This window comes from Cervus elaphus, chromosome 15, assembly GCF_910594005.1.
Source record: "Cervus elaphus chromosome 15, mCerEla1.1, whole genome shotgun sequence".
NCBI classification, from domain to species: domain Eukaryota; kingdom Metazoa; phylum Chordata; class Mammalia; order Artiodactyla; family Cervidae; genus Cervus; species Cervus elaphus.
The window spans coordinates 2,132,571-2,155,682 of NC_057829.1; the positions used below are offsets into that span (position 1 = coordinate 2,132,571).

Sequence of the window (23,112 nt, forward strand, 5' to 3'; positions counted from 1 at the left end):
GATCATATGATCTATAAATCAGAGAGAATCAACAGAAATAAACTTAGCCAAGACAAAGATATTAAAAGAGCATAGATATACACGCACACACAAATGTATTCTCTCTCTCTGTTTCAAGAAGTTAAAGGAAAGTATGAACATGATAAGAGAATCATACAAGATAAGAAAAGAATCAAATCAAATCAAATATACAGTATCTGGGACAAAAACAAAGAATGGAGTATATTGAGTAGTGGGACATCATCAGATAACCATATAAATGGGTAACTGGAATGTCATGAAAGGGGAGAAAAGAGGGAAATGGATAAACACTCTGAAAAAATACTGACTGAAATACGTCCCAATCTGTGAAAGCTATATCCATCAAAAATGCCAAGCAAAAGAAATATGGAGAAAAACCACACTCAGGAACATTAAAATCAAATTGCTTAAAACTAGTGATAAAAGAGAAAATCTTAGAAGCACTCAGAGAAAAAAGCTGAAATTATATAGAGGAGTAAATGTAAGAACGACAGCTGACTTCTGGTTGGAGACAATGCAAACGTAAGTAAGCAGAGGAGCCCCTTGAACTCAAAGACCACCACCTGCCAACCTAGAGCTCAGAGTCAGAGAAACTGTCTCACACATACAAAGGTGGGATAAAGAGAAGACAGAATGTACAGAAGGAGAAGGAGCTAGTGTAAGAAAAGGTGCGTGGGTAGGAAGCAGTAGTGTGAATTCAGGAAACAGGAAGCAGACAGGTTGCACCAGGGTTGTAAACAGAGGCACAGGTGTGGACAGGTCACCAACAGAGCTAAGAGATCTGTGACTTTCAAGCTACCCTAAAAATACTGCTGTTTTCCAGTAAAGTGGGGACTTCAGTGAAAATTCTTAAATGGGATAATACTAAAATGTGTCCTTTCATGTCTATTTATTTTTCACAGTCATATTCAAGATAATCCTGTGTATCTTCTGTAATATGTAACACTGTTTTATAATATGTAACTTTATATATTTACATCAGTCATCATCAACAACCCACGTTGTTCAGTTTTGAAGCCTAAGAACAACACAACATTGTTCAGTATGTTAGAGACCTTGTTCTGAATAAAGACTGGAGAACCAACTAGTGAGGCGAAATTTTTAGAAATTATATATATACATGTGTACTTCCCTGGTGGCTCAGATGGTAAAGAATCTGCCTGCAATGCAGAAGACCCCAGTTCGATACCTAGGTCGGGAAGATCCACTGGAGAAGGGAACTGTATGGACAGAGGAGCCCGGTGGGCAACGGTCCATGGGGTCGCAAAGAGTCGGACACAACTGAGTGCACACTTTCACTAGATGAAGGACTGAACTGATGATGACTGATGTAAATATATAAAGTTACGTATTATGTAACAGTGTTATATATTACAGAAGATACACAGGATTATTTTAAATATGGCTATGAAAAATAGACATGAAAAGACATATTTTAGAAACTGGTTAAAAATTTTTCACCTACACTTTTCTAGTATTTAGAAAACGATGTCATATTTACTACTTATGTACTATTTACTAGTACTGAGGGCTTCGCTGATGACTCAGATGGTTAAGAGTCTGCCTGCAGTGAAGCAGACCCAGTTTCGATCCCTTGGTTGGGAAGATGATCTCCTGAAGAAGAAAATGGCAACCCACTCTAGTATTCTTGCCTAGAGAGTTCCATGGACAGAGGAGCCTTTCAGGCTACAGTCCGTGGGGCAGCAAAGAGTCAGACATAACTGAGTGACTAACACATACACACAGAGATTAAAATTACACTGTAATCAACTAAGTACTCAAAACTTTGTTAGACAAGGACGAGCAGGAGCCTACACTCATTTATTCTGTTCCTTCCTGGCTGCGAAAAATGGGCGAAACATGGCAGACACACCTATTTTTACGTTTCAAAATCTCTTAAATTTACAGTTTACTTTAAAACAAATTTAGAGGAACAATATGATTATTTTTTGCTATTTTATACACAGACTGAAAAAACAAATTTAGATATCAACGAACAAACAAAAAGCCACAGTCAGTTTTATTTCATTTTGGATGCTACAAAGGCTAGAAAATGCTGTAGATTAAATCCCCTAGTCCCTTTTGTTTCGTGGTTACAAGGCCAAGATTTATGCGGAATACCAAAAAGCCTGCTATTTCTTTTGCTTGCAGCTCCTTTTTAAAAGTGTGAATGGTATCCCTACTCATCCTCACTTCCTCTTTGATAAATTAATATGAAACAAAACCCCAGGTAAAATTAAACAGATATCAAAGAGCTTGCTGCAAAATAATGTATTTTTTTATTGAGTTAAAATTCAGCCCAAACTGTGTATGCATATATTTTAAAATATGAGTTTCCTCTCTGCTAAAGCCCACAGACATTTTGGATAAGCCTCTTAAACTAAACATCGAGTTAGGAGGAAAATATCCAAGTTCTGATTGGTCTTCCACTCCTGCTCTGATGATTTAAGTATGGAGCCATTTAATAAATCTGATTGCTCGACCACAAACCTGCAGATTTAAGCATCAAGTACCTGACTGTGAGACAATCTGTACTGCTGATTCCCTGACTTCTCAGAAAAGATGCCTGAGGCTTAGAGTTTCCTGGCATAGCTTAAATAGATGCATGAGAATGAGGAATCCTATTCATCAAGCCCAAACTCTATTATATGAATATTTACAAAACAAACTTGTCCACGTCTGAACTCAATCAATAACCACAATAATTCACCACAAGAAACACAATGTCAGAGTTTTCCTAAGGAAAATGAAATCATAGAAGTGGGAAAAAATAGCCTTTCCTTTGAGCCAGTTATGTTCAGAAATGCTATTAATAGACAAGGCAATTTTTTAAAAAAGTTCAGGCATTTAACAATTTCTGTTACCTCAAACTGAGGAAGCACAGAGACAACTCCTAAAAAGTTGGGTAAATCTGGAATCACCTATATAAATGTTTTTAGATAGTCATATCCCAATAAGCAATTGGCAGCCATTTTCATGTAAACTTGCTGCTTCTCCTATTAGGGTCATTATAATCATTACATACCACCTTGTATGCTGGGGTGGTGGGGAAGACATCATGTAGTGTACCATTCAATGATTCACTTAGCATTTACTTACCAAGAATGACTACGTGCAGGAACAGAGCCAGAGGCCTGGGAGAGCACTCAGAGGAACAAAAAAATATCTTTTCTCCTATCTAGGACATAGTTATTAAGATACAGGCTATAAAAGCCTCTTTCCTAAGGATGATTTTGAGACACTAAAGTTTCAAGAGCTACAATCCTTCAGTTCAGTTCAGTTGCTCAGTTGTGTCCGACTCTTTGTGACCCCATGGACTGCAACACAACAGGCTTCCCTGTCCATCACCAACTCCCAGAGTTTATTCAAACTCATGTCCATCAAGTCGGGAATCCCATCCAACCATCTCATCCTCTGTCGCCCCCTTCTCCTCCTGCCTTCAATGTTTCCCAGCATCAGGGTCTTTTCCAATGAGTCAGCTCTTCACATCAGGTGGCCAAAGTACTGGGGTTTCAACTTCAGCATCAGTCCTTCCAATGAATATTCAGGACTGATTGCCTTTAGGATGGACTGGTTGGATCTCCTTGTAGTCCAAGGGACTCTCAAGAGTCTTCTCCAACACCACAATTCAAAAATATAATATTATATAATTATATTAATTATATTATTATATAATTATAATAATATATCAATTCTTTGGTTTTCAGCTTTCTTTATGGTCCAACTCTCACATCCATACATAACTACTGGAAAAGCCATATCTTTTCCATACAATCCTTGGAAACATATTATATTAGGTCATTGCAAGTTGTTTCTTACCCCTTGTTTTCAACTGTGGTCTTAAATCTGATGTTTAACTCACTGTATAAAAAAAATATGCTATTTGCTAAATTTTTATATTAATTTTAAAATATTATGGGGAACACAGCCAGAGTCTAACCTTACACTAGTGACAAGTGAAAGAAAAGGATTCCTCTGAAATCAATGATTCTATTATGTCCAGGGAGCCTGGGCAGTGTCAGGTATCCCTGTTAAGGGCAGGTGAGTTGGGTAAGGTACTCAGGTATTGATATATAAACCAATATCAATAATTGTTATCTATGCAACAAACAGTTAAGATCTAGAACTACTTTGTGGGACAGTGCTTGGAATTATTGAATTCTACAAACTAACTTGGATTTCTTAGCCACACATAAGATGTCTGCAGTTTACCTGATTGCTTGCGACTTAGAGTCACCCAGGAAGAGTGAGCTGCATTTAAACATCTTCCCATCAACAGGACTATGTGCGTCAGCCACTGATGCTTTTATTAAGGTACCTGCTTCCTTCTGTCTGTTTCATGAGATGGGAAAATAGAATGCATTAACATTCAACATTCATTTACCAAATGTTTATTGAGCTTTAAAGTCAGAGCAGCAATGGATTAAAATGGATTGCTTATATTGAACTTCTACTTCATAAAGCTGCTGGGCAAGTATGCAAAAAGTACCTCCATATCTACCACTCAGACATTCTTAATAAAGAAGTCTTCCCTACAGTTATTTTAAAAGAGGCTATATATAGTTAAAGCTATGGTTTTTTCAGATGTCATGTACGGATATGGGACCTGGAGCATCAAGAAGGCTCAGAGCCTAAGAATTGATGCTTTTGAATTGTGGTGCTAGAGAAAACTCTTGAAAGTCCCTTGGACAGCAGGGAAATCAAAACAGACAGCAAGGAAATCAAAACAATCAATCCTAAAGGAAATCAACCCTGAGTATTCATTGGAAAGACTGATACTGAAACCAAAAAGAGGGCAACAAAAGATGAGATGGTTGGATGGCATCACTGACTCAATGGACGTGAGTTTGAGCAAACTCTGGGAGATAGTGAAGGACAGGGAAGCCTGGCGTGCTGCAGTCCATGGGGTTACAAAGAGTTGGACACAACTTAGTGACTGAACAACAATATATACTGAATGGAGACATAACATGTTTATTAACTAGACAGGAAAAGATAAAGACATATGAAGTTGATCTTTCAGTATCTCACTTCTTGAATTAACAACTAGATGAAGACTGGGATAAAGAAGAATTTAAACTACTTCATGAATGAGGAAGATAAATTAAGAACTGCAACAATATTCATTTCTGTACTGAAAAACCTTTTAGCACCTTTGTCTTGAAATTCTCAAAGTCCTTTTCGAACAATATTCACCATATGATCATGTGAGGAAAAGAAATGGTTATTTTATTCTTAAATGAGAAATATGAGGCTAAAGCATTGTGTATGTTCTATTTTAGATTCTATTAACTAGATTATGTATAATTATATAGCTTTTCAATGATTATAAGTCAGTTGCCTAATGCTTAAAAACGCATGTGATAACCTACATCTCAGGATTTCCTCATAAACAGTCTAAAAACTTACCTCTGTGTCGTAAGAGGTCAGAAATATTATGTCAAAAACTCAGGCAAGAATAAGACAAGCATGGCAACATTGGTAAGAACAACCATTTGCCTATGCTGCCTACTTTGTATATCAAAAGGTAACTGTAACTGGATGGTTTGATAATTAAAAACTTTACATGGAAAACAGGTCAGCCTTCCTCCCATCATTTTTTCCCCCTAGAGCATTCTGTTCATTGTCTCAAAGCACTCCCACTGTTTTATCATCATTTCAGTAACTATGACATGTGCTCAAGTTCAGTCACTAAGTCGCGTCAGACTCTTTGCAGCCCCATGGACTGGAGTCCGCCAGGCTCCTCTGCTTATGACATTTTCCAGACAAGCCCTCCTCCAGGGGATCTTCTTGACCCAGGGATTGAACTTGCATCTCTTATGACTCCTGCTTTGACAGGCAGATTCTTTAACACTAGTGCCACCTGGGAAGCCCAACTATGACATTATCTTCCTTATTATACATTGGGTAGTAGACCAACAGTGATCTAGTATATACAAACATTTTACGTCTATGCATTTTACTCTATCAACAATGATTAGTCTTTCTCAGAAATAAACTGATTCCACAGAAATCATACTCCACAAATGCAAATGCAATTATATTAATCTAAGTGTTATAAACAAAAACATAAAAATAATGTAATAAGCAAGCTTTAGTTATTATGTAACAGCTATCTTCTACTTTGGTAGCATCTAATTTCAGTCCAATTCCTCAATCCTTTTTAACCATACTAGTGCAAACCCAATAGGAGAAGCACTCTCCCTCCATTTTAATAAATGTTAGGAAATGACCATCCTTTGCATGAACCAGCCTGACCATACCCATTCACATGAGAGTGAGCTGTGACAAATCCAAGTGTGCATATCAAGTGAACTACACACAGTATTAGGAAGTCTGTAGGTCAGAAACACATCTATCCTTTGAGGGACATGAGAAAATACAGAATTGGCTGTGTTTGGCTTTGAATTCTTCCAATTTTCAATGGTAGGTTTCTCAACTGAATTTTACATGTAACTGTCCCATCCATCCAATTTTATTAAGAAATAAGACATTCTAAATAAGTATTTTCCCCCCAGATCACTAGGAAAGTGTGCAAGTGTTAATTGCTCAGTTGTGTCCAACTCTCTGCGACCCCATGGACTGTAGCTCACTAGGCTCCTCTATCCATTGACTTCTTCCAGGCAAGAATACTGGAGTGGATGGCATTCCAGGGGATCTCCCTGACCCAGGGATTGAATCCAGGTCCCCTGCATTGCAGGCAGATTCTTTAACATCTGAGCCACCAGGGAAGCCTCTAGGTCACTATAGCTTAGTCTTATAATTAACACGATTTAAAAAATTACAAATTTGAGGGGAACTTTTTAAAAATATGCCACAAACTTCTCTCACTTCTTACAACATGGTTACTGTGATCACCAATGACTCTCCCTAGCTAGATACTAGCCACACTTCAGGAACCACCTGGATGGGATGGTTCCTCTGAACATAACAGCATGGTCCAGACTCATGGGGTTTTGAACGTCCTTTATTGTTTCCAAATGTTTGAAACCATTTTTTTTTTCTACCTTTCCCTTCCTAGGCTATAGGCAGTCTCTGGCTCCAGTCCACAACTTGAACTAAAAACTACTCTGGCTGTTCATTTTCTAATCTGTTGCAAGGTAGAGAACCAAGTAACTAAGTTTATCAGAACTACACGGAGACTGAAAATAAATTGACTCCCAGGAGAGTCCAAAAGTTTTCCATTTGGGGCATAAAAATCAGGAACTTTGTTCCCTGAGTTTACCATGTCCTAGATATTTGAGGCTCACAGATAAGGCACTTCCTCATAAGTGAGGTTTTTATTGTGTTACTGAAATAAAACACAATGGCTTGCAAAATTAAGCCTGGGGGCTGCCTGACATACTTAAGGTAAATGAAACCTTTCAGAATGTGGATCACAACATCCCCAGTGATTCTGAACAGATTTCCTTTAAAAAAAAAAAAAAAAAAGATAGTCTTCTGGAATGTTTAACTTGGGTAGTAGAAGCACTGATAAGGACATGTTTTGGATTTAGTTTTAAGAGAACAAAGAAAGGATAAATCTCATCAAGATTAAAAAGAATTCTACCTCAATAAAGTAGGAAAGTTCTTATAAGCTTTGATGGAACAGAAAAGTCCCTTAATCTGATCCATAATCCTTTTAAGACAGGGTAGGATAGCCTTGAGTCTGCACATTTAAAATTCATTAATGATCTTAACCTGAGAATTAGATTGGACATTTTTTTCCACAATCAGGAAAATTATTAAAGAAAATCTTCCTTTTTCCTTCTGCCTCTTTAAGCCTCTGGAGGACAAGCCCATAACTCGTTGCTTTGATGGGCTTTGATGCTTTTTCTCCGTTACAGTCCTTTAGTTAGGGTTAACCCCAGGACCATAGCTACCCTTATAAACAAAGCATTGGTCATCACAGATTCTGATATGATTCTTCTGTCCTGTGCCTAGTGTGGGAATAGATTGCCTTTTTATATGCTTAGCCTAGGACAGATATCTAGAGCAGGATCTTCAGACCACAGAAAGGGAGAAGAATGACTTGATCTCTCCCAGTGTTTCCAAGTGGGGAACCAGTTTCATTTCAGGTACAACAAGCCTCTGCAGTAATGAGTCGCAGGGAGTCTAGGCATCTTGGCCTCTGCCCAGTCTTCCCATTCATAGTGAGGACTGGAAATGCCTCAACATATTTCCAAAGGGCTTCTGGAGAGGTCATACTGGCCTCAGCTGAGAACTGCGTTAGTCTTTGTGCTGTGCTGAAATGTATGTAGAAACCACCACCACCACCATCTCAACAAACAGATTAAAGTTAGGCCAGCACTGACTTTCCCATTAAACAGTTGCTAAATCAATATGCAGAAGATATTTAGGTTCTAAATTATTTGTTCACATGGAACACAAGTATTTAAATCTTGTAATTGTGATTATCAGACATATTTCCTCCGTACAAACAACTGCAAATGAAAGACGTTTGCTTGGACCACCCCAACCTTACCAACCTCGCCTGGAACACCTGGTCAGCATATACCTAATAGCCTGGTGACTTGGCTATATTTCCCTCTGAACTATAAACCCATTTAGAACAGGTTATCATATCCCTCCTTGTTTGTAGCTATAATCACAATACTAATAAACACAAGGTCTGGCATAAATACTAAAAAAAAAAAAAAAAAATACATAAAATAAACAAATACTAAAAACCAATAGTAAATTAGTAAATGAATGAACACAGCAAAGTCTCTTTCAACCACTTCACACCTACAATCAAGCAGGAATGAGCTTAGTCACACATGATATATGATGTTCAAAACGTCAACAGAGGAAACTGCTTACTTCTATTGAGTTAACTTTATTTTTACTCTGTCAAAAAACATCTTTAAAATAATCTCTGGGGATAAATCCACGTACCTATGGACACCTTATCTTTGACAAAGGAGGCAAGGATATACAATGGAAAAAAGACAACCTCTTTAACAAATGGTGCTGGGAAAACTGGTCAACCACTTATAAAAGAATGAAACTAGAACACTATCTAATGCCATACACAAAAATAAACTCAAAATGGATTAAAGATCTAAATGTAAGACCAGAAACTATAAAACTCCTAGAGGAGAACATAGGCAAAACACTCTCAAACATAAATCACAGCAGGATCCTCTATGACCCACCTCCCAGAATACTGGAAATAAAAGCAAAAATAAACAAATGGGACCTAATGAAACTTAAAAGCTTTTGCACAACAAAGGAAACTATAAACATGGTGAAAAGACAGCCTTCAGAATGGGAGAAAATAATAGCAAATGAAGCAACAGACAAAGGATTAACCTCAAAAATACACAAGCAACTCCTGCAGCTCAATTCCAGAAAAATAAATGACCCAATCAAAAAATGGGCCAAAGAATTAAACAGACATTTCTCCAAAGAAGACATACAGATGGCTAACAAACACATGAAAAGATGCTCAACATCACTCATTATCAGAGAAATGCAAATCAAAACCACAATGAGGTACCATTACACACCAGTCAGGATGGCTGCTATCCAAAAGTCTACAAGCAATAAATGCTGGAGAGGGTGTGGAGAAAAGGGAACCCTCTTACACTGTTGGTGGGAATGCAAACTAGTACAGCCGCAATGGAAAACAGTGTGGAGATTTCTTAAAAAACTGGAAATAGAACTGCCATATGACCCAGCAATCCCACTCCTGGGCATACACACCGAGGAAACCAGATCTGAAAGAGACACGTGCACCCCAATGTTCATCGCAGCACTGTTTATAATAGCCAGGACATGGAAGCAACCTAGATGCCCATTGACAGACGAATGGATAAGGAAGCTGTGGTACATATACACCATGGAATACTACTCAGCTATTAAAAAGAATTCATTTGAATCAGTTCTAATGAGATGGATGAAACTGGAGCTCATTATACAGAGTGAAGTAAGCCAGAAAGATAAAGACCAATACAGTATACTAATGCATATACATGGAGTTTAGAAAGATGGTAATGATAACCCTATATGCAAACAGAAAAAGAGACACAGATGTACAGAACAGACTTTGGGACTCTGTGGGAGAAGGTGAGGGTGGGATGTTCTGAGAGAATAGCACTGAAACAAGTATACTATCAAGGGTGAAACAGATCACCAGCCCAGGTGGGATGCATGAGACAAGTGCTCAGGGCTGGTGCACTGGGAAGACCCAGAGGGATGGGATGGGGAGGGAGGTGGGAGGGGGGATCGGGATGGGGAACACATGTAAATCCATGGCTGATTCATGTCAACGTATGGCAAAAACAACTACAATATTGTAAAGTAATTAGCCTTCAATTAATAAAAATAAATGAAAAAAAAAAGTAAAATAATCTCTGGGGAAATATCCACTGTTGTGTTTGTAGCAAGTGCAGTCACTTGGTAAATGACATCTTCCCAATCTGCAGGTTGCTTATACAAGCCCGGAGTCAACTGGGGTCTCCTTGAAGCTCAAACTTCCACAATCATCCATTCATCCAATAAAATATGAAGACTTACTGTCTCTATCATCTGTATATGCACCTCTATCTGTATCCATATCTATGTCTATATCTACCATCATCTATGTGATAGATATAGATATAGGCACCCTTCCAGATCCTGGAGCTGTCCCCCTGGCAAATAAGACAGATATAACTCTCACCTTCAAGACACTATAAAGAGGGACCTCCAGTGGCTAAGACTACACTCTGCCAACACAGGGGGCCCAGGTTCGATCTCTGGTCAGAGCACTAGATCCCACAAGCCACAACTAAAAGATTCTGCATGTGGCAATGAAGATTGAAGATCTTGTGTGCCCCGACTAAGGCCTGGCGTAGCCAAATAAACAAATGTTGCCGTTGTTGTTTAGTCATGCATTTGTGTCTGACTATTAGAAAAATATATAGCTCATCAAGCTTAGTTTAGAAAAAAAGAAACTATAAAGAAATTTCTATGTTTTTTATCTAAAGTCATTCCAAGTGCTAATATCTCTGGGAGAAGTTCATATGCTCACTCTAGATTTCAGAAAGAATAAAAATGATTCTAATCTTACACACAGTAGTTTATGTGTTTGCAGTCTTGCCCCTAGCTTAAGCAGCTTATCAAAGTTATTTCTTCCAAACAAATACTCTGCTGCTTAAAAGAAGAATGAATTTAAAAAACATTACCTATTAACATTGCACATAAATATCAATAAAAATGATGTGTATCATAAACTTCACATTCTCTTTACCAAAATATGACGAGTCTAACCTTAAACCTGACCCTAATCCTTTTCTCCTCCTCTAATTTCGGATGTGAGTCCCACAACAGGTGAAGCCTAGTGAAAGTATACTTTAAAATATAATTATCACATCAAATAGATAATCATAGGAATTTTAGGATTTTCCAGTTCATAAAAGCAACTTAGAAAAACCAGCATGCAAAAGCTTTTAAGTTTCATTAGATCCCATTTGTTTAGTTTTGCTTTTATTTCCAATATTCTGGGAGGTGGGTCATAGAGGATCTTGCTGTGATTTATGTCAGAGAGTGTTTGAATCAGTCCTAATGAGATGGATGAAACTGGAGCCCATTATACAGAGTGAAGTAAGCCAGAAAGATAAAGAACATTACAGCATACTAACACATATATATGGAATTTAGAAAGATGGTAATGATAACCCTATATGCAAAACAGAAAAAGAGACACAGAAATACAGAACAGACTTTTGAACTCTGTGGGAGAATGTGAGGGTGGGATGTTTCAAAAGAACAGCATGTATACTATCTATGGTGAAACAGATCACCAGCCCAGGTGGGATGCATGAGACAAGTGCTCGGGCCTGGTGCACTGGGAAGACCCAGAGGAGTCGGGTGAAGAGGGAGGTGGGAGGGGGGATCGGGATGGGGAATAAGTGTAAATCTATGGCTGATTCATATCAATGTATGACAAAACCCACTGAAATGTTGTGAAGTAATTAGCCTCCAACTAATAAAAAAATTAAAAAAAAAAAAAAAAAAAAAAAAAAAGAAAAACCAGCATGACTATACTACCCTACTTGTTTTTAAAATGTTTGAATGGCTAAGTTGGCAGTTGTTTGTCATAACTTCATACTTAATGTTATTCACATGTGAGAATGGAAAAATAAATCCACATAGTACTTATCATATATTTTTGGTGGTAATTTTTCAATTAGGAAAAATATTTAACTAAGGTGATATTTTGCTAAAAAGTCAGTATTCTCTAAATCTGTAATACCAAGAACTGGAAACGATCCTGTAAACACGTTTATTTCCACTCCCTCATTTAATAAAAGGGAAACCACAAAACTATAAACAGTGGACAGGCTGGCTTATAAACGCTAAAGGTAGGCAATTTCCTTAAGACTGGTGTGTGCCCTGCCAATCTTCCAAAAACGTCAGTCTCCCACAGGAGACTAAGAGCTCAAGAAAGCTTCTTCCTCTTCTTCCTCCATAGAAGCAAACGGCCGCCCAGCTACATGTCCTTCCCGTCCTCCTTTACAGCAGTGAATACTTTTGTGAATATTTATTCCCCCGGTGCAATCTGAGTGGACCTGAGAGGTGAAATTTCCATGTCTGATCTCAAATCTTCCACATTTGCTTTTCCATGTTCTTGTGGCCTTTCCATGTGCTTTTGAAATGAGGCTAACCACCGAGACTTTGAAAATGATCATATAAAATAGCACCCGCTGACTTTGAACACTTGTTAAGGAGGATTAAGTGAACAATACATAAACTGCATTCCTTGAGCCCCTGGACTACCAGGGATCCTGTATTAGGACAGTGTAGCGTTCTCTAACTAATACATAGTCCTGATGGACTCTTTTTTTGAAAATTTTTTAAATTGGAATATAATTACTTTACAGTGTTATGTTAATTTCTGTTGTGCAACATTATGAATCAGTCATATGTATAAATATATCCCTTCCCTCTTGAGCCTTCCCCACCATTCCACCTGTCTAGGTCATCACACAGCGCTGGACTGAGCTCTCTGGGCTCTATAGCATCTTCCCGCTGTCTATTTTACACATGATAGTGTATAAATGTCAATGCTACTCTCTAAATTTGTCCCCTCTTCTCCTCCCCGACCCCAGTGTCCACAAGCCCATTCTCTATGTCTGCATCTCTACTCTTGCCATGCAAATAGGTTCATCAGTACCATTTTTCTAGATTCCCTACACATGCTGGGCATATACCCTGAGAAAACCATAACTCAAAAAGACTCAAGTCCCTGAATGTTCACTGCAGCACTATTTACAATAGCCAGAACAGGGAAGCAACCTAGATGTCCACTGACAGATGAATGAATAAAGAAGATGTGGTGTGTATATATAATAGAATATTACTCAGTCATAAAAAGGAATGAAATTGAGTCAGTTGAAGTGATGTGGATGAACCTAGAGCCTGTCATATAGAGTGAAATAAGTCAGAAAGAGACAAAAACATCATATACTAATGCATATATATGGAATCTGATGGATTCTTTAACAAATTATCTTTTGTGTCTTCTTGCGTCCTTTAAAACAATGCATTAATATTATTATAGCAGCTCTTTTTACAATGCTTAGTTTGTGGTTCACCCAGTGTTAAACACGTTACATGGATATTATTTATTTAATACAAATTCTCAGGTAGATTCTATTTTCTCCGTTTTGTAGTTGAGAATACTGAGGTTCCTTGAATAACTTGGTGGATCTGAGATCACAGTCCCAATGCATCTGACTGTCTGTGTTCTTTCTTCTAACCTGACAATTCTTTGCTTCTCTGGAATTACACTAGCTAGTTATATACATGAACTGCGGCTCATAAGTCCATTTCCAAAAGAAATGTTGTTATGAGTAAAAGCATTTTAATAAGAAAGTTTATAAGAATCCCAACAATATGAATTTTATTTAGATGTCCAATGTCTACTTGTTCTTATCTTAACAGCACAAGTTAGTTCAAGATGACCGAGGCAAATTGCAGATTTACATTGCAGAAACTGACTGGGAGGTTAGCACTTTTAGCATAGACACATTACCTTTGCTTTCCCTTAGAGCAACACAGAAGATGCAAACAGGAGGTGGCAATAATTATTCATTGAATATTCCTTCAAGGGATAATTATTTTACACAATTATTTTTGATGCAAGCAAGAAATCCCAAAGGGTTCCTTTATCCTTTGTTAAGGATAAGATGTAACATTGGGAGATACTTGGCAAGAAGAACATTTTTGGATGATGGCAATACAAAATCTTTGAATGAGAAGTCCTCACATGGAAAATGGAATCTGAAGAGTTAACTGAATGATGGCAGTAACACAAGTTATCAAAGAAAGAAATTTCTGTATAAATTGGAAAAGTGCATTTGATTACAATAAATACATATCATTGGAGACTTCCTAGAAAATTCATTTACCATAGGTATGATTTTTTACAAATTCCCTATTATAGCCTTTCATGTACTTTCTTTCAAACCTATATCTGACAATCTATTATTTTCCATTTATATCCTGCACATACTTACTAAATCCTGGGTCAGCCAACTAACCAAGTAAGCTGCAGATTCTAACGCTGAGTTGCAGGTAAAAGATGGAGGTAAGTACAGGTCAGAACAGTTAGGGAAAGGAAAGCTCCACAGAAGAGTAGTAAGGGAAGGTATTGCAGAATGGGTGATGTTTAAGATAAAACTTGATGTAATGGGGTAGTTATTATCTGGATTGAAAAGAATTCGATCTATGAATAACCATTTCTTCGACAGCAGTCATGGAGTATTCTAACCCTTAACAGAGACTCTATGTGACAGGTTACATTATTTTGTACCATTCATGCAGATTCTTTTCCTAAATGGACTATTTTGTAATCCGAGGTCAGGATGTCCTAAATTTTAATTTGCTTACAAATTACAAAAGAAATTCTTATTTAACCAAATGCAGCCATTCTGGCTGGGCTTCCCAGGTACTGCAGTGGTGAAGAACCTGGCTGCCAATGCAGGAGATGTGAGTTCGATCCCCGGATCATTCCCCTGGAGGAGGAAATGGCACCCCAATCCAGTACTCTTGCCTGGAGAATCTCATGCACAGAGGAGCCTGGAGGGCTACAGTCCATGGGGTCGCAAAGAGTTGGACACGACTTTGTGACTAAGCACAGCAGCACAACCATTCTGGTTAGTGATTAAGTTGCTGTTGTTAAAATGGGTTTCCAGCACCCTGAAACTCAGCTCACACAATACACAAAGCCATCCTTGAAACTTCACGTCCAGCTCTCAGAGTGTGGAGGGATAATGCGAACACATCTGCTTTCCCACTTCAGGGTTTATCTGTCCCATGAAGCCACATAACAGTGGTCTGATCAAAACCAGTCCCCCAAAAGGAAAAAGAAAAGGTCCCATTTCACTACTGCAAAGTTGTAAAGGGTCAAAAGGTAAAGTTTCACCACTGCTAACGATTCCTTTCTCTAGCACATAGTGTCTAATCCAAATTTTACTACCAGAGAAAGCAAACATCAAGGGGTGAAACATAAATGTGCCTATGGCCCTATGGCCTAGTGATAAGCCCAGTCCGTGGCCTTGGTAACAACCTGCTCATGGCCCAGGTACTCATTTTCTACACCTTAGAGAGGAGCCATCATACTGTGCATTTCAGTACTGATACTCATTTCAGCATCTGTTTTAAACTTCCTTCACAGAGCCGCCAGTGCAGCCTTGGTGTTCCACACACACAATTTTCCCTCAAGAAAGCCATCCCCTAAACAGGAAGGTCAAGTCCTTCTCAATCCTGCATACATCTAGAGAAGGGCTCACGTAAAAGACAGGCACACCAAAACTCGCATGCACCTTTGTTTTCTGCAAATTGTTCCTTGTTTAATGAAGTTGGTGATTTACGGCTAGTTGTATTTATCAGATGAATTCAATTCATCCATTTTGAACTGTCCCTTCTTTCCTTCCTGACACTGAGCTAACAATGAAGTGAGATATATGCAAATTGCTTCTAGTTAATAACTTCATCGTTGAAATTTTTCTGACCTCAAAATCAACTTCTGCACAGAATTTACTACTTAGCTGTCCAGACATTCTATTAACTGAAAAACATGTATTTTTAAATTTTATGGAATTAAAAAGAATCAAGGACTGGTGGGTATTATGATTTATCCTTTAAGAGAATTATGGCTGAGCAAAAGCACCCTATAGGATGGGAGACGGATCAGGCTGAAAATTAGAAAGAAATGCCAATAAAACTCAGTTCTCATAACAAGAGAGCATTGATATTTGGAAAACCAAAATAAGACAGAAATGAGGAATGTGACTTTCAAAGTAAGAATTAACAATAAAAAGTAGTCAATACTCAATACAAATATTTTAGATTACTGCAGATAATAGGTGAGTGTATGTACACTTTCTCCTGGATTTTTAAGATAACCCAAGAGCTGATAATCCAGAACAATTTTATGAAACAGTGAGATACATAGGTGTCTGCTCAAATTAAAGTAAGATAATTTCCTCATTCTTATTTTGATAATGTTCACATCAATATTCCTCACGGATTAAAAACATTATCCTACTTGTAAAACTGATTTATAACATTTAATCAATGCATTTAAAACCTTGAGCAAATCACACTTTCTCAAAACAAGAACTCTGTGCCTTGTATTTTCTTATATTCTCTCCATGTTTGACCAAAGGGTGGTCTTATCTTCTTTGATAAGAAAAGAGGAGCCAGAACAGTTTCAATGGAGGAAAAATGTGAGCAGTGCCACTTCTGTCTACGAAAGTCTCTTAGTCTGAGGGACCTAATCAGAATCCTCTATGAATTTATAAAGCATGCGAACATCCTTGGATTCTGATGGTAGGTACTCTGCATCTGTAAACTGCTCTGTGGGTCATTCTGATGTACATCTTTCATTGAAAATAACACAAACTTTAACTGGATGCCTGCTCCCAAAAGGCACTGATTGTTGTTTATTTTGTTTACTGTTCTACATTATTCAGTTTCCAGAACAATGCCTAGTAGGGAGTAGGTGCTCAAAAATACTCATACTATGAATGATATTTATAGAGTTTCTTGATGAGAAAATGACAGTAGAAATTGGTCTGTTTGAATGCAGGAAAATTCAAATAATTTATCTTTTTTTTACATGACAGAAGAATAAATTTTGATTTTTCTTTTAATTTCATCAATTATTCACCCAAATTAGCCAAACATTTTGTTAATGGATTGATATATTTAGAGCAATAAAAGCTAATCTTTTAGTAAGACTTTTAAGTCCTGGCAACCCACTCCAGTATTCTTGCCTGAAAAATCCCATGGATGGAAGAACCTGGTAGCTATAGTCCATGGGGTCGCAGAGTTGGACAAGACTGAGTGGCTTCACTTTCACTTTAAGTCCTGAAGGGCAAACAGCCAAAAAAAAAAATAAAAGAAAACAAAAAACCCCTCTTGATTGAATTATACCTAATCACAGTGTTTTAAAACTTAAATGAAAATTCATGTGAAAGTTGCCAGGCACAGAATAGACATGCAAGAAATGTGGCTTTGCTCTCAATCTCCATCAAGAGGGAGAATAGGCTCCTGTCTGATAATGAGGAATCCCTTTAAGCAAGCTTTATGGGATACGTATTTCTGGCTCCTACAACTTTTATTTGGGCTAAACGCTCCATTGTTTTTCCAGAATGAAATACTGCAATTTGACCAGCATTACATGGCTAATGGTATCCTGGAATAGAAAGAACAAAGACATTTCTCAATTGCCATCTTTCTTTTTTTCACATATCCAATTGAAATGGGATTTAATCACAAGTCAGTTGGATAGGTTTCTTTAGAAACCAAGTAAAAATAATGAGCTAATTGTGACACCTGAAAGTCCAGCCCTGTGGACAGAGATGTGAATATTTACAATGTACTCAATATAAGTTTAGAAGGACAGTGGTCAAGATAAGAACGGCCTTTAGGAAAAAGAAGTCAGTCACAGCATTATCCTCTAACAAAAATTATAATAAAGTGTAACATCACTTTGCTGTATACCTGAAACTAACATAATATTGTAAATCAACTATATTCCAATATAAAATAAAAATTAAATTAAAAACTATAAAGCACCTAGGTTGATGTTTTCCTGATGGGTGCGAAATAAACTGTGAAATAAATATATTTACATATTTTAATTGGAAGGCAAAACAAATTAAAATGAAATGATAAAGAATGATGCTGTAATTGTTATAGACAGAAGCCCCTTTAATTTGTGCTTGGAACCGGCTTTCTAAATTTCATTTTAAATTAGACTGTAAGGTGAAAAATATAAACTGAACTGATATAGAAAAAAAAAGTAGCATCAAACACATTGTTTGTCCTTTCAGAAATATTTTTCAGCATGAAAGAGGTACATATAATCTTTCCATAGCACTTAACCTATACACTGTGTGACCAGCAGTTTCAACATCGTTGACAGTTATTATACACATGAATTAAAGTTTTCTCGTCTCCAATTTAACCTTCACCAGTCTGACAGTTATTCTCCTAAACAATGCAGCTGATCATGTCACATTTCTGTTTAAAAGCCTTCAATGGCTCCCACCTTGTTGCAGAACAAATTTCTTAGCAGGCCCTATAAAGACGTTAGCGGTTTGGCTCCCCAATCTGTTTCTCTAACCTCTAACCAGCCCCTCTCTCACATCATTTCTTCCCTCCAGGTACTGTGTCCTGCATGCGGCCACATCCGACATTGCTCCCACACTCCAAACCTTCCCTTGTCCAACGTCCTTATACAAAGCCGGTCCCTTCCCCGGCCGGTCCTCTTCCCCAATTTCTGCTCCTTGATCTCATGTGACTTCTTCAGGATCCTTCCCAGAGAGCATCTCTTCATGGACAACTTACCACAAGCTTGCCATTCTCTTCCCTCTCTGAGCTGCCACAGATTCAAATGCTCTATGAATTGTTGATTTCCACAGGGAGGTACCAGCCCTACTGTCCTCTTGGCACTCTGGATTCTTTATCTATGTATCTCTTCAACACTTCCCCATGGTTGTTTAATAAGCATCCATGAAAATTAAAATACCTAAAACAAACCCTCCCCTCCCAACATGCCCTTCTTCCCAATCTCAGTTAATCTCCCTTTGCTGGCTGCCTTCCAGCCGTGCTGGCCTCCTGGTTCTTTCCTCAAAAGCCATTCATACTCCTGCCTCAGGACATTTGCAATTTTCTTTGCCTCTGCCAAGAACATCCTTCTCCCTAGCCACTGGGCCCCTCCCTCAAGTCCTCCAGGCTTTGACTCATCTACTAAATAAGGCTTTCCTTGACCTCTATCTAAAATGGATTCAGTGACTCCTGCATCACCACCCCTGCTCCACACACCTTTCCCTTTCCTATTTTCCCTATAGTTTTTTTTTTTTTTATCACTTTTTTATAGGCTGTATATTTTATTACAGGCATGATGGATGAGCTTTGCACCAAAGTTCAATTCAGTGATGCTGACTGAGGAAGCTTGTTAGAAGGTGTAATGCCTGCCCTCATTTACAGAAGTGAGTAGGAGTCAGGAACCCCAGTTTCCAAGCTCCTTTCTGAGTAACTCTGAGCACATTTCATAGATTTTCAAGATCCATCTTCTATAAATTAGCATTAAAGAGGATAACTGATTAAAAGTACAACAGACACTCAAGGAACCTTAGTGAAATGGCAGCTGTTGTTACTGTTTTCATCATTAGCTAATTTAATTTTTATTTTTTAAAAATTATATCTTAAATTTATTTAGCTGTGCTGGGTCTTAGTTGTGGCACAAGGGATCTTCAATCTTTGCTGTGATCTTCAATCTTTGCATGAAGGATCTTTAGTTGCAGCATACAGGATCTATTTTCCTGACCAGGGATCAAACCTGGACCCCCTGCATTGGGAGCTCGGAGTCTTGGCCACTGGACTAAGTAAGTTCCTCTTTAGCTAATTTTATAGTAGCATGTGATTTAGGGGGTTGTTCCCTAAACACTTCAAGCCTAGAAAGAAACTTGTTGCTAAATGTAAATATATATATGTGTGTGTGTATCTTTTCTTTGAAAACTAATTTCAGTTTTGAGTTCAAATTATAAATAAAATAAGTAGAAAATGAAGGCATCCTCATTATCTAAACAATTGCTAGTTTCTGTTTAAATAGAAGTCATTTATTTTTCTGACTGGTCTTACTTTTAGGCTCCAAGGCATGGCTTCATTAAATATGACTAGATGTCAACATATCCCCAAACTGCTCCCTCTTTCAATAGATTATAAAAATCTGTAGCTTTTTAAAACTTCTATATTCATTTGAGGTTTAGATAGAGCTAGATGGTGGTAAGTATCAGTAAAATGGAAAACAGCAATAAAGCTCTTTCATTTTCTTTCAACTATTACAGGGCCATAGTTTCTGAATGAACGTTATTAGAGATTTAAAAATGACACCAGATGCTTGTTTCATTGATATTCAGTCTTGCAGCACGAAAATCTTATTTCTCTTATTTGCATATTTACTACTAATTAAATGAACTAGATAAAAATTAAGATAATGCTAGATTAAACATGGTCACAAATTATTTCCTGCTCTTCCCCTCATGGGATTATACTTCCTCTCCTTCCTTGAATCCAGGCTGGCCTGTGGTTTGCCTAATATTAAGTCTTCCAACATGAAAATCTTATTTCTCTTATTTGCATGTGAAAGAAAGTAAAGTTGCTCAGTCGTGTCCGACTCTTTGCGACCCCATTGACTGTAGCCTACCATGATCCTCCGTCCATGGGTTTTTCCAGGCAAGAGTACTGGAGTGGGTTGCCATTTCCTTCTCCAGAGGATCTTCCCAACCCAGGGATCGAACCTGGGTCTCCTGAATTGTAGACAGACGCTTTACCATCTGAGCCAGCAGGGAAGTCCACCAGGGAAGACTTATTTGCGTATCTACTGCTAATTAAATGAACTGAATAAAAATTAAGAAGATGCTAGATTAAACATGGTCACAAATTACTTCCTGCTCTATATTGTGGAAGTATATATCCTCTCTTTCCTTGAATCTAGACTGGCCCTGTGACTTGCCTTGACCAAGGGGATATGAAGGTCCTGACAAGTGTAACTTCCAAGTCTGTTGCTTCTGCTCTTCCCCTCCTGGACTGGCTAGACTGCCACAAGAAAACAGGATATCCTTCCACATCAGCCAAGTGAAGGAGGGCTGAACTACCTGCAGACAGCCCTGTCAGCTGTCCAGCCAGGCTAGTGAGACAATCTGGGACCACGTGATCCCAGCAGAGACTCCAAGTTCATGAGTGACCCTTGCGGGAACCAATCCAAAGTACAGAAATGTCATCAACAGGGAGGACTTCCCTGGTGGTCCAGTGGTTAAGACTTTGCCTTGCAATGCAGGGAGCGTGGGTTCATTTCCTGGTCCGGGAGGTAAGAGCGCATAAGCCTTGCGGCCATAACACCAAGACACAAACACAGAAACAATACTGTAACAAATTCAATAAAGACATTAAAAATGGTCCACATAAAATATCTTAAAAAAAAACAACAAAAAAAGAAATGTCATCAATAGATGCTTATTGGTTTAAGTCACTAAAATTTGGGGTAGTTGTATAGCAACTGATAACTGAGGCAGCAGTTCTTAAAATAACTTAAATCACAAAAATATTTTCTTAAATATGTCACTTTAATGTGAAATTTCTCTTCTATCAAGTTTAGCCAAGGACATATAAACAGAAAAGAATGAAAATATATATGCATGCTGAAGCAGTAAGATGAAAATTGTAACATTCTGTTCAGGCAAACACACAGGGCAATTGTTTTCATGTATCTTTTTTTTCCCCTGAAAAAAAATGGATTCATCCTATCATGGAAGAAATTTAAAAGTTGAGAGACATTACTCCAGAAGTGTATTATAAAACCAACTTTTACGTTAGTTCTCGACTAACTGAAACCATGAAGTGCCTTTTGGGTGCCTCACATAGTACCTTGATCGTGACTCATGAGACAGGACGCATACATCCTTTTACATATGACACAATTAGGAGGCAGAAATATTGAATTACTTAAGGGATAAATAATTCTAACCTCTAATACCTATAGGTCAAAACTGGAATGCAATAGATCTTCAGAAGAACAAGAGAGGCCTGGGGTTTGGAGGAGAGTGAGAAGGGTTGGGACAGAGCAAAGGTGGCTGGAGAAGACGGTGATAGGGTGAAGATCTCAAGGGATGAGAAGTCACAACTGTCACAACGGATGGGGCTGGCTCTGCCTCACGCAGACAATACCTGAGGGGCAAGCAGAGAGGAGGCTGGTAGGCAAAATGAGATTAGATTTAATTTTTAGAAAAGAAGTTTTACTTTTTCCTCCTAATCTGCCACGACTCTATCTTGTGGAGCTAAATATATCTTTGACTATGTGGACATGCAAATATGAGATTGTGTGAGTGTGTGTGAATACAAGTGTATGTGAGAGGGTGTGGGGCTTATTTAATTGCAAACCACCATCACCACCACCAAGAAGGCTTTAACTGATTGAATTCAGCCAATATCCCATTGGCTTCAGTGATGGAATTCTTTTATTTGTTCAAACTCAGATGTCTTACTAAAAGGATATGAGATGGCTTACAGAACACACACAAAGAACTGAGAAGAAAATATATGAATACATCAAGAAAGAATAAAAACAGGGAGTGGTAATAAGGTTAAGCTGGGGAAGTCGTTTTTAAAAACAACAACGATTTATTTAACTAAACTTAACCTTCACCGGCGCCTCAGTGCATGTTGTCAAAACATCCTCAATGTCAACTTCCTTGGAAGCCAGCGGCACCTCAGAGCAAGCAGCACTCAGGTTTCCTGCCTGAGCGGCTGTGATGGAGCCTAGGACATCTTGTCAAAATTCCAAACTTCCAGCTTTGAAAATCGGTAAACAATTGTAAGGAAAAAAAGAAATATTATTTTTCCCCCTTAAATCCTAGGCAAAACACTTCATGGTATTATTTTCAAGAGATTTCCAGTTGTTGTTTTAAAAGACAATAGTTTTATTAACTTGAGTTTTAACCTGTAAAATTCCTGGCCTAGAGAGCATCCTATTTCCTGCCTGGAAGAAGAAGGTTGTAGGATGCAAGGTGACCTTTGCAAGAGGCACCCATATGTCTCCCAGCAGGATGA

The 23,112-nt window shown here is 38.0% G+C and overlaps 1 protein-coding gene and 1 non-coding gene across 6 annotated transcripts in view; both read right to left on the reverse strand.

The window, feature by feature from the left end:
- The window catches only part of CHRM3 (cholinergic receptor muscarinic 3), a 546,556-nt gene that overhangs the window by 157,891 nt on the left and 365,553 nt on the right, over nt 1-23,112 (reverse strand). The gene's annotated exons all lie outside the window — the stretch shown is intronic.
- Nucleotides 20,784-20,855, reverse strand: TRNAC-ACA. Its single transcript has one exon. It is a non-coding gene; the product is annotated as a tRNA-Cys (tRNA).